Source organism: Ursus maritimus, unplaced genomic scaffold (genome assembly GCF_017311325.1).
Source record: "Ursus maritimus isolate PB19 unplaced genomic scaffold, ASM1731132v1 scaffold_10, whole genome shotgun sequence".
Classification (NCBI taxonomy): Eukaryota; Metazoa; Chordata; class Mammalia; order Carnivora; family Ursidae; genus Ursus; species Ursus maritimus.
In genome coordinates, this window is record NW_024423344.1 from 33,480,977 (window position 1) to 33,492,972 (window position 11,996).

At 34.6% G+C, this 11,996-nt stretch overlaps 1 long non-coding RNA gene across 1 annotated transcript in view; it reads right to left on the bottom strand.

Moving 5' to 3' along the window:
• Window positions 1–11,484, bottom strand: part of LOC121101024 — a 68,896-nt gene extending 57,412 nt beyond the window's left edge. Inside the window, exons 1-2 of the long non-coding RNA XR_005832892.1 lie at window positions 10,892–11,484; window positions 1,922–1,983 (exon numbers count right to left, since the gene is read on the bottom strand). This is a non-coding gene — a long non-coding RNA (uncharacterized LOC121101024). The remainder of the gene's footprint in view (window positions 1–1,921; window positions 1,984–10,891) is intronic.
• Between the last annotated feature and the right edge of the window lie 512 nt (window positions 11,485–11,996).

Below are 11,996 nucleotides of genomic sequence, written 5' to 3' on the forward strand. Positions count from 1 at the left end.
AAAAGCAAATAATTCTCAACATATGGACACACATGCTTGCATATTTCTACTCAAGTAGAGATAACACAGTGTAAAGATACACGCTAGGGGGATAAAAACCAATTAGCTCCAGGACACGAGAGAGCTTTGTGTATATATGTGTGCGCATTCTGGAAAAAAGAGCAAGAGAAATGATGAGCTTTGCATTTCTCTATTTTATATTGTATTTCAATTGTTAACATATGCACACATTATTTCCATAATTTGAAAATCAAATAAAGAAATTTTTAAAAATCCTGTCTGTTCTTTTTTTAGACTTCATTTTCATTCAGGCTACCACCATCTTAATTCAGTCTAAAGTTACTTCATCCTTGAACTAATATACAGTTGTTCTCTCCTCCTTCAGCATCTTCCCATTTCAGTCCACCCTACATAGTTCTTAGATTTATCTTCATATGTCAACTTAAAAACCTATAATCTCTCTCTTGAGACTAAAAAATTATTAGCAAAGGCTCATATAACATCCATAATGTTCAAAATGAGGCTCTTTTTAACTTTACTATTCTATTACTTTCCTATCCTCTATAGAAAAATTGAACTGTCTGTGCACAAAATACAGCTAATCATTTTACTCTACCAAAGTTATACCTCCTATGTTATCTGTACCAATAAAGACATCATAGATTTATCCACTCATAATTATCTAAGCAGACAAAAGACATTTGACATTGAAACAAAATTCCATATTTATCTTAAAACACTCATGCTTTTTAATATACTTGTAAACTTACCTTCTTAAAAGCAATTGTAAATTTTGCTACTACTTTACAAACTGTTCCCCCCATACGAGCTCATTTAATCCTGACTCTAGCTGGTGTTAGATACAATTAAGTTATTAAAGCCCACAAGCAAACTGATTTCACCAAAATCATGCACTTGGTAAGTTATAAAACTGGCACTTGAACATCAGTTTTCTGACTACAAAATGTGGCGTCTTGTTCCATTAAACAACAATTGCATTTCATCCTGCCCAAATCATTCAACTTGACTGCAAATTCTCTGATAAAACTCTTGGCTTCATCTTTTTAACTTTGAGGTAAATGATAAAATACTTTGAAACAGAATTTCAATAAATATTTTTTAATTAAATAATTTGTATTTCAGACAAATGGACAACACTCTTAATGATGTAATTTTAGACATGACCAGAAAATATGGTCACAACACTTAGAAGAACTTTCAATCAGTTGGATAAATACACACAAAGACTTATAACTCTGTTCTAAAAAAAACTTCTGGTAGATAAAAAGAATGGGCTAAAATTTAATAGAATAATGTCAAAGTTTTATACTTAGTTCCAAAACAGCAATCACTGAAGTAGAGATAAAATGATGTGTGATAAGTGTTTGAGATTATTTCATTTAACATAATATGTGTGTATACAGTTGATTCTAGTTACTCATGGTAGTTGGTAGTCATGTTCTAGAAAGTTGCTGGAAACACTAAATTAGTGAATATTAAACCATTGCTCCCAGATAAAATACAGGTTCTTATGAGCTTCTGGCCACATTTCTACCAACTGATCAATACATAACCTCATTTTATGTGTGTTTCTGTTTAAAGTCAACTTACATTATCATTGACTATTATTATATATACTGATATATTACTGACCCTTTAACATTAAAATCACACCAACAGCAGTATAACACATGCCTGAATAAAGCTAATCTAACAAATATTTTCTCCATAAGACCCAAAACAATCTTCTCGTGATTAAGAACACCAGATAGTACTTTGGTACTATGCTTGGGGGTCATCTGAAAAAGTTAAATCACCACCAACAACAAAAAAGACCAATGTGGAAATGTGGCATTACGCAGACCATAAAAAATATACTTGTTCACAGTATGAGAGCTGAAATAAGAAGGCAGAGCCTCACCTGTTCACCTTATTTAGCCGGGAACTTGCACTTGGGTGATGCAAATTCTCACTGCTATGCACCTGTGCATGAATGACATACAGTGAAAGCACATGAGTACAGATTTGGTGTTACAAATACATTTTAGCCAGCAGGTGAATATTCAAATACAGAATCTGCCAATAACGGGGATTGGATGTACATGTAATTTTAGACAGTCTACTTTTCTTTAAAAAATTCATGTTTTCTTATTAATGTAAAATCCAAGAAAGCACACATGTTCACAACTGTCCTTTTTTATTTTTTTTATTTTTTTTTATTTTTGGCTAGTAGGGTATCTAAAACGTAGTGATTACTGTCTTACAAATTAGTCAGACTCTGAGGGACTTCCAACGTTTCTGGACACTGATGAAAATTATGGCACTTCATCCTCAGAAAGTATGTTCATGAAAATAATATTTTGCACACAATTTCAGGTAGTTCATTGAGATTTAAGGCATACATAATCACACTATTGTAAGTTTCCTTTACTTAGAAAACTGCATTCTGTTCTAGTAAACACAATTCTAAAATATCATAAAAATACAAATGAAAATGAATATAGGATAAAATGAAAACTAAAAGCTATGTAGCATAGCTCAAAAAGTGGGGAGAGTTAAACTGGGGACATTTTGTAATATAACATTTACATTGAAGACTAGCATATGGAAGGCACTTTCTTTATTTCCAAGTAAGAGTTCATAGGACAGAATAAGAATTAATACGGGGCGGGGGGGGGGGGGCTGCCTGCATGGCTCAGTCAGTTAAAGCATCTGCCTTTGGCTCAGGTCATGATCCCAGGGTTCTGGGACTGAGCCCCACATCAGGCTCCCTGCTACATTGGGAGCCTGCTTCTCCTTCTCCCTCTACCATTCCCAATGCTTGTGCTCTCTGGCTCCCTCTTTCTGTCAAATGAATAAGTAAAAATCTTTAAAAAAAGAAAAAAAAAAAAAAAGAATCAATGGTGAGGGGGAAGCTACAGAAGACTATAAAAAGTCATCTTTTGCCAACAGAATTATCCAAACATGATTGAACTGCCTCAGAATGTGGATTACCTAGCATACCAGTCCCTCAAGTCTTTAATAAAAATATGAATATTTGGAGATATTGAAGGTGTTCAAACATTACATGGTATTTAAACAAGATGCCTAAGACTAAGAATCAGATTCTAAAATTCATGAATATTAAATTTTATTTTTTTAAGTCAAATACTAGCAAACAAAAAAATATTTCACAATAAAATAATGTCTTTCCCTTAGAAAAATGAAAATTTAAAATGAGTTAATGCTTTAAACTCGATTTTTGAAAAGCTGTATAATGTAACTAAGTTTTGTATAAGGGGAAATTTATTTGGGAATATAGTACTTCTAGGCCCAGTGCAAGCAAAAACTCTCTTTTACTGTAGTTATATCCAAATAAACTCCAATTTATTTTTAAAATAAACAATATAAAGCAACTTACAATTAAACATTTACTAATATGGAGCCCACAGCTTAAAGATGTTTTCCATTGTATAAATGGGTAAATAGTTACATGTATAAATGTATAGTTACAAATGTATAAATACATTTGTATAAATACAAATGTATAAATAGTTACAAAGTTTTTGTTTCTAAATTTCTCATCATTTGGGTTTAAAAAATTATTTTGTAGCTTATTTCCAAAGTGAATTTCACTTTCATTTTTGTATTTCTTTTTCAAGTTTTTCCACAACTCACAATAGAACAATGCAATACTAGTTTCAGAATGCAACAGAAATTCAATAAATGAAGGGTATCTGATTTTTACTGAACACTGATAAAGTAATCCAACTACTTCCGTTGATTTCCCCACTGATTGGCAGCTGGGGAATTGAGACAAAGAAAAATGCCCTGAGAAACTATAACTTGGATTGTCAGTCAGTAGGAAAACAAATATGTCCCCTGAAAACTATATCCAAAAAATTTTTCTTAGCAAACAGTTCTGCTTAAGATACTCAAACAATGAAACAAAACATCAGTTGATCTGAGATAGAATTTAAAAACAGAATGTAAAATCTTAATGATGAAAACAAATTTCAAAGTTACTTCCTAGTAATTCTAGGTAATTAATCTAAGAGGATAAAAAAATCAAGATGATTATAAATTTGTTGTACAAAATAAGGAAATATTTTATATATTTTAAAATACTACTGTCCCTCCTCTACACGTGTATACAAAAACCCGTATCAGAGGCAACTGTGAGAGGATATTTTATAACTTATTACTGCTTTTATGAAATGTATCTCTTTCACACTTACTAAAATCATAGGAAAGGCATTGTGCATTTCTTTTGTATTTCATCAGGGACAGAGTTGAGAGAGGGTGGCAGTTTGGCAGAAGTTGTCATTCTAATACATAAGTGAGCACTACTGTATTATGCAATAGAATGTATATCCTTTGGGTAAAATTATCCAGAGAAAATACTATTAAAAGAATCATGGATGTTATGAGAAAATAATGAATTATTTCATTCATTCCATTTTTCTTTCAATATGTCTACTGAGGGTCTGCTTCCAAGATTACTTATACGGCTGTTGCAGGATGCAATTCCTTTTCATTTTTTGGTCTGAAGGCCTAACTTCCTAGGTGCTTGTTGGCCAGGGGCTGCCCTCAGCTCTCTACAGTATTGCCCTCCTGAGATATGGTGATTTATAAGAAATATATGAGATGACCAAAATATATTTCATCTATATTTTTACTTCAAGTCCCTGGCTTACAGCTCCCCAAACCCTTGGAATTTCCCGAAAGAGCAACAGAAGCATTTTTTTTTTTTAATAATATTTGGTCTCTTATTCTCAGTTCCTAAAAAGCTTCAGAGCCATAAAGGTGAAATGGATGTCTTTTTAATTCATAACAAGCCCCTTTCAACAACAACTGACTTTATATTAATGAGATGACCTTTGGAAATCTCCTAGAGAAGGGGGGGTACGGGGGCTGATTACCAGAAGGAACCACTAATGAATGGAGGGTTGGAAACTTCCAACCAATTTCCAGGGAGGGCAGAGGGGCTGGAGGTTGAATCAGTTTTAAGCAATGTTTTAAGCAATGATTTAATGCCTATGTAACGAAGCCTCTGTAAAAAACACAAAAGAAGGGGGTTCAGAGGACTTAACAGATCGGTGAACCAGAATAGTTCCACGTACCAACACACAGGTCCCCAAACTCCACAAGAACAAAAACTCCTTTTTGGGGGACCTCACGCCATATATATCTTCAGCTGGCTGTTGACTGTATCCATTAATATCTTCTATAATAAACAAGTAATCTAGTGAATAAACTTGTTTCCTGAATCCCGTGAGCCACTCTAGCAAATTAATTGAACCTAAGAAAGGGTTCGTGGGAATCTCTGATAGCCAGTAGGTCAGAAATACAAGTAGCAATCTGAACTTCATCAGGCATCTGAAGTGGGGGACAGTCCTGGGGGCTGAGTCCCTAAACCTCTGGAATCTGATGCTATCTCCACGTAGACAGTGTCAGAATTGAGCTGAATTGTAGGACACCTAACTTGTGTCTAAGAATTTCTTGGTGGTGTGGGTGCACCCCCTGCGCCCACACATTGGAGCTGGTGATTAGAACGCTTACCTTCCTGCAGGAGCACCAACACCGACTCCGTCTGCAGCCCTCCGTCTTGTGCTCTCATTTGGTGCACAGATGGTGCTACTTTAAATAACCAGCAAGCCCCCCCCCGCACACAGGTGGCGCCACTTAGATAACTGCCCTGTGACCTCACCACCTCGCCCCTCACTCCAAGAAAGCTGGGGATTAAGTTGTGGAAAATGGGCGGAGAGAATGGGGGTGGAGAATAGCTGCATAGTGCCCTGATCAACTGCCCCAGTCAGTGAGTTACCTTGAATAAAACTCAGTAAACCATACGGAGTGGCTTCGTTTTTCAGGATTAAAGCACCTTCTCAGTTTGGAGAAAATATTACTGAAACTCCTCTGCCTTCTAACATTTCCCAACATGGCAATTTGCTTCATTAAAGCAAGGGGGGGAAAAAAAGAGTGCTACCAAGATGCAAGATGCAAGTCGGTATTTCTTATAATCTAATCAGAGAAGAGATATCCACTAAAGTTGAGATAGTCTAAGAAGTATTTAAAAGCTACCCAGCAAACTATGCATCCAGTAAGTAAGACGTGAGTGGCTATTATACCCCGGGCATTGTTTTCGGTGTTGGAGATACAATGGTAAGCAAGACAAAGCAAGTACCTTGCTTCATAGAACTTAGTCTCCAATAGGAGTAATAAGTCATATTTCTGTTTTAAAGTCATCCATCTGGGCAGGACAAAAAGAATGATTAAAGGAAGGCATTAGAGACCACTTGGGTGGCTATAGTAATCCAGATGAAAAAAAGCTGAGGGTGAGGTAGAGAATTTAGATTAGAACAATTTATAGCTTTGAACGATTGGTGTCACTACCAAAACAGGAAATGTCTAAAGGGATGGAAGTTAAAAGGTAAAAGAAATGAATCATTTGAATTTGTTCAATTTAAAAAATGTGTGGATGTCAACATAGTAAGTGCCCTAGGAAATTAATTTCAGAATTTCTGGAGTACTAACCTAAGTAACACTCTGGAAAGCACATCATATAATGTCTGCTTCTAATATGTCCACAAAATTTGTTAACATACCTTCATTCAAAGCTTAGCTTGTATTGTATCTCTTTTGGGGGGGTTGTTTTGTTTCTATTCCTTTTCCCTCTCCTTACCCCACATTCGCCAATGCACCCACAATACTGCATTCAACATATGTCCTCCTAATATATTTTTCACAATTCGTTTACACAGTAAAAATCTACATATATATAAAACACCCTTCTAAACTACCTTCCATGAATGGGTTTTCCACCTATCCACCTATTCTTAAAAATATGATTTCGGTTTCAGAGTGTATACATTGAAATATACATTAATAGTATCTTAATTGTCTATTTTTTTCATTTAACAATATAAGGCCTCTGTGTATACAGCTAGTTCATTACTTCTGAGTGCTGCATGCATTTTCATCAAGTATATATACTCATTTTACTTTTACATTTTTCTATAATGAATGAACTAATACCTCTCTCTAACCTTATCAATATATTTTGGTGAATGCCTTAAATGTGACTCCTTATATATGCATCCCATAGATTTACTGGGTTAAATACTTTGTAATAACATTACTAGTATATAGCATATACAAACACTTCATTTTAATAGTATTTCCAAAGAGCTCTTTTGGAATTGCTTACGGTCTCACCAGCACCGGAAATTGTGTCACTTTTTAATGTTTGCTATTATACGGTGTTATCTCATTGTATTTAAACTTTCATTTCTCAAATATAATGACACTGTGTCTATGTTTATAACATTATTACTTACTAAAAATGCTTTTCTTTTACGGCAGCCAGAGCTGACTAATATATATCATATGCGCATCCTCAATTTTAGCAAGTAATATCTGTTTTCTAAATTAGTGCCATCTCGATACACTCCCACAACAGTGTATTAATCCACATCTTACTAAGATGCTCCCCTAGTCTATGCCCAATATTTCATTTACAGCTCTCTGTAGTTACACACAGAACACACACACACACACGCAGATGTACTCTGGGCACATCCACACACCTACACACCAAGGGGATAAAACCATTTCTAGAATACCTGCAGATTTCTCGTAGTGTGTGTGCGCATGCACACACAAACGCACGTGCATGCAGACATGTATGTACGTGTGAGTGAGGGAAACAAAAAGAGAGTTATCAACATATGACATCTTCAGGATTCTGTTGGTTTCAGGGAAAAAAGCCAGAAACCTATGCTAGTTTTCCATCTATTGGGGGAAAAAATTACAAGGTTTAGAAATCAGTTCTTTTTATCATTTAATACTTTATAAATGTGAAGTACTTTCACTCACTCATCAAGATGATATTTTCTCTAAGTAAATATGCTACAACTTAAAAAAATTTTCCCCCAAATACATTCTTTCTAAAACCAAGTAGAATCACTGCAGGCGCTGTACTCAAGGCAATTTTTTTCTTTAATATTTACTGATGAATGTACACAAATACATGTGTAACAAATCTGATGGCTGGTTTCAACTTTCTTGTTTATGTTTTCTAACATACAGCCACAAAATATTTTGCTAAAAATGCACAATATATGCTAATTTTAAAACATGCATTTGGAAATCTCAGTGTGATAATGAGAATTGCCTTCTGAAACATTCATTCTAGGAGCTATGCTTGTAGATTTAAATATGTCAGAGAGGAATACCTTGGAAACAATTTGACTCATCATTTTGAACTGACAGTTTCTTTTTCTGACCTAGGATATGCACTTTGATCTTATTTGTAGCCTTTCCACATTCATTTGCATTTACAGGCTTGATTCCAATGGTTGTTATTGCTACTTGTGATTTCTAACAGTGTAGTTCCCCCAGGGTCATTCTGTCAACAGATCTAGATGCTTCTTTCAGTGGCATAAAGTCACACATCAGGGGTGACAGTTCACAGAGAATGACCCTGCTGTGTTTGCTCTTAGCAAAGCAGGAAGACTTGTGCTTATCATGCTCTATTTCATTGCTAGGAGGCCGTGTTATTGAATTTGCTTAAAATTACCTTGTAATGATTCATTCAAATTCTTTGTTAATCCAAGAGAAGCTAAAAAGTAATTTTTATCATACGTGCTTACTATAGACATTTTTTGTGTGTTTTAGAAAACATTTTTATTATATCCTTCTATAAAAAGTTTTCTAAGATTGGTTCCCAGTGAGGAAACCACCTAAACATAATAGTTCCAAGATAATATTGTTGGTACAAAATTTTTAATGCAATATATTATAAAATTATATAATTTCTTTTCAAGAAATTATTTTGAAATCTTCCATTTCCACATATGCTAAAGTTGTGTATGTTCTATGGATATGGCAGAAACAATTCCCTTGGGGGTTTTTTTTGTTTTTGTTTTTCATAAAATTTGAGATAAGAGAAAAACATGAGCTTTGAATACTTTCTAAAACTGATACATACATAATGAACTATTTAGAAAATGCTGAAGATATTAATTTGTCTTACTTTTGCATATCTGTTGGAATTGCTAAATGAGAACTATCAGGAGATAGCAATTTTGAATATTCAAGAATGCACAGAAATTCATTAGGAGGAGGAATTTAATTCTCTGGGGCAAAAAAAAATGAGGGCAAATGATAAGAAGCCAATAGTGCTATCTTTTTTTTTTCTTCCTCCATTTACTTACATTTTCTTTCTTTTTTTTTTTCCTTGTTTGGAATTTGGAATTACTAAAGAACAAGAAAAAGACAAGACTCTAACCTGGTTCACATTTACTATGAAAAGTGGAATAAGAAGACCCATACTCAACTGATCAAGAATAAAAAGAAATATCCAATGTGTTTTAACATGTAGCAATTTATTGTTCCCCTGGCAAGGGCCCGGTTGGGGGTCTACGATGCACAGGGCTGACAGTATAGCTCCCATAGATAGAGAAAGCAAAGAATGAAATTATTTCATAGTTTTATATGCCTTCTTTTCAGGTTAAAGAAAAATAATAAAATTTATCTGATAAAGATAAAAATAAAGCAGATAAAACTTAACTTTTCTTTGCATATGACTATCAATTAGGTAAAAAAAAAAAAAAAGAATAAAAATGAGTTCTTGACACTGTAACCTAAATTACTCTAAGAGAAAATCAGTATTATAGGCTTCCAAAATGGATATATTTATTTAAATATATGTAAACACACTGACCAAATATTTTTGATAAATTGGCCATTTTGCATGTTTGAAAAATTTTGGTAAGTTAATAAAATAGTGGAACCCCTGAAATTACCCTATGAAAGAGGGCTATCATGAAGATATGTAGGCAGAAACTTGAGGACTAACAGATTTCTTATTTCAGAGATAGAACAGTTACTTATGCAGGTCATTGCCCTTATTAAATCAAAAGCTCCTTGAGGTTACGTGGAATAATCAATCTCTGCATCATCCTTATCAATGAGCACAATATTTTGTGAATAACATTTAGTCAAAACATTGGTTAATGAATGAAGAAATGTTAGGAACCCTGGCAAGACTATTTATGTTTTTGATGCAGTAGGACAAAAAGGTGTGGGAGAAAAGTACAAAGGAGAAAGAGAAGTTAACAGATGAAAGAACATAGAAGGGAGTAAAAATGTAGTTGAATCACAAATAAGCTAACGTGTGAGAAGAAATAATAAAAGAGTATGATTATTTAATATCAGAATCAATCTATCTACAACAATGTTTTGTGATGTGAAAAAGGTTTTTAAAATGGGTCCTTTCTTTTCAGTTTTGATAAAATGAGACCAACTAAGTTCAAAGTAGATATTTAAAAACTGATTAAATGGCTATTTAAAAAAATTAAAGGTTTTTATTTATTCATTTGAGAGAGAGAGAGAGTGTGAGAGAGAGAGAGAGCACAAGTGGGGTGAGGGGCAGAGAGAGAAGCAGACACCCCGCTGAGCATGGAGCTCAATGCCTGGCCTGATTGCAGGACCCTGAGATCATGACCTGAGCTGAAGTCAGATGCTTCAGCTGAGCCACCCAGGCGCCCTGAGGATGATTTCTTTGGAGAGAACTGTTGGCAATCTGCCATGATTCCCAAACTCCAGAAGGGAAGGATATACTTCTTTCACTTTAAGACAAGGGAGAGGAGAATTGTAAGGTCCACATTGTAAGACTTGGGTAGGGGTTTTCATACTAAACAAAGTATGAGGAAACAGAAAACCAGTGTCTACATAATTGTCTGAGAAATCTACAGGACAAGATTAACTACAGCTTGGGAATTACCTAGGCTCAGGCAATTGATAAGGGCTGACAGTAAACTTTCATATCCCTGGGGCTACAAAAGATGTAATACATGACTAGCCAACATAGAAACTTAGAAATTCTGGTGACAATTTGAATACTTACAAGGAATGGACACCGCAGGAGTGCACTGGGCTGTTGATGTCTTCAACAATGCAAAGAAGTACCCAAAAGAAAAAGAATGAAACATATTCCAAGTTCAAAGAGCAAAGATTATAGATGACCACGGTGTTATCGGTCTAGGACACATTTGTTTCCAAATTTCTTCTTTTGAATTTGGCAAGGCTCAGAAACTGAAGGTGACTACTTGGATGAAGAGGAACAGAAACATGACAGAGACATAAAGTAGAAGCCAAACACACACTATCTTGCCTGGAAAAGGCTTGAGACGAAGAAGAGAAGAGTGGCTTTAACTACAAATCAACTCAGAGCTTTGCCTATTATAAAGGAACTGATCTAGTTATTAAATTGAACCTGATTTTATCATCTGTATTAGTTTCCTATCGTTACCGTAACACATTACCACAAATTTAGTGACTTAACCAATACAAACTTTTTATTTTATAATTCTATGGGTCAAAAGTTCAATACAGGTCTCACTGGGTTACAATCAAGATGTTGGCGGGTTTGTGTTTCTTTCAGGAGGCTGTAAAATAATCCATTTCCTTATCTTTTTCCAGCCTCTAGAGCCCACACATTCCTTGACTCATCGCCCCCTTCCTTCATATTCAGAATCAGAAATGTTGCATCTCTCAGACAATTTTTCCACAGTCAGGAAAGATCCCCAATTTTAAGAAACCACGTGCCTACCTAGATAATCCAGGATAATCTCTCTATGTAAAGGTTTTCGACTTAATCACATTTGCAAAGTCCTGTTTAGCATGCAAGGTAACATATTAACAGGTTCCCAAATTAGGACTTGGGTACCACATCATCTAAAAGAGAGAAAAATGTCGCTGGGGCAAATATGTCCCAGAAAAAAAAAATGAAAAAGATGGTGTGAGACAAAATAAACTTGCTTTATAAATAAATGCCATAAATACTGTTTGGGCAATGTATCAGATAATTATAATTCAAAGTTTTGTACTAATGAATTTAGTTGAGTTATCATTCATTATACTGTTTTTCTGTTTTGTTTTGTTTTGCTTTGTTTTTTAAACTGGGTACTGGGACAAGAATGCACACGGTGAAGTATTTTGAAGCATTTAGG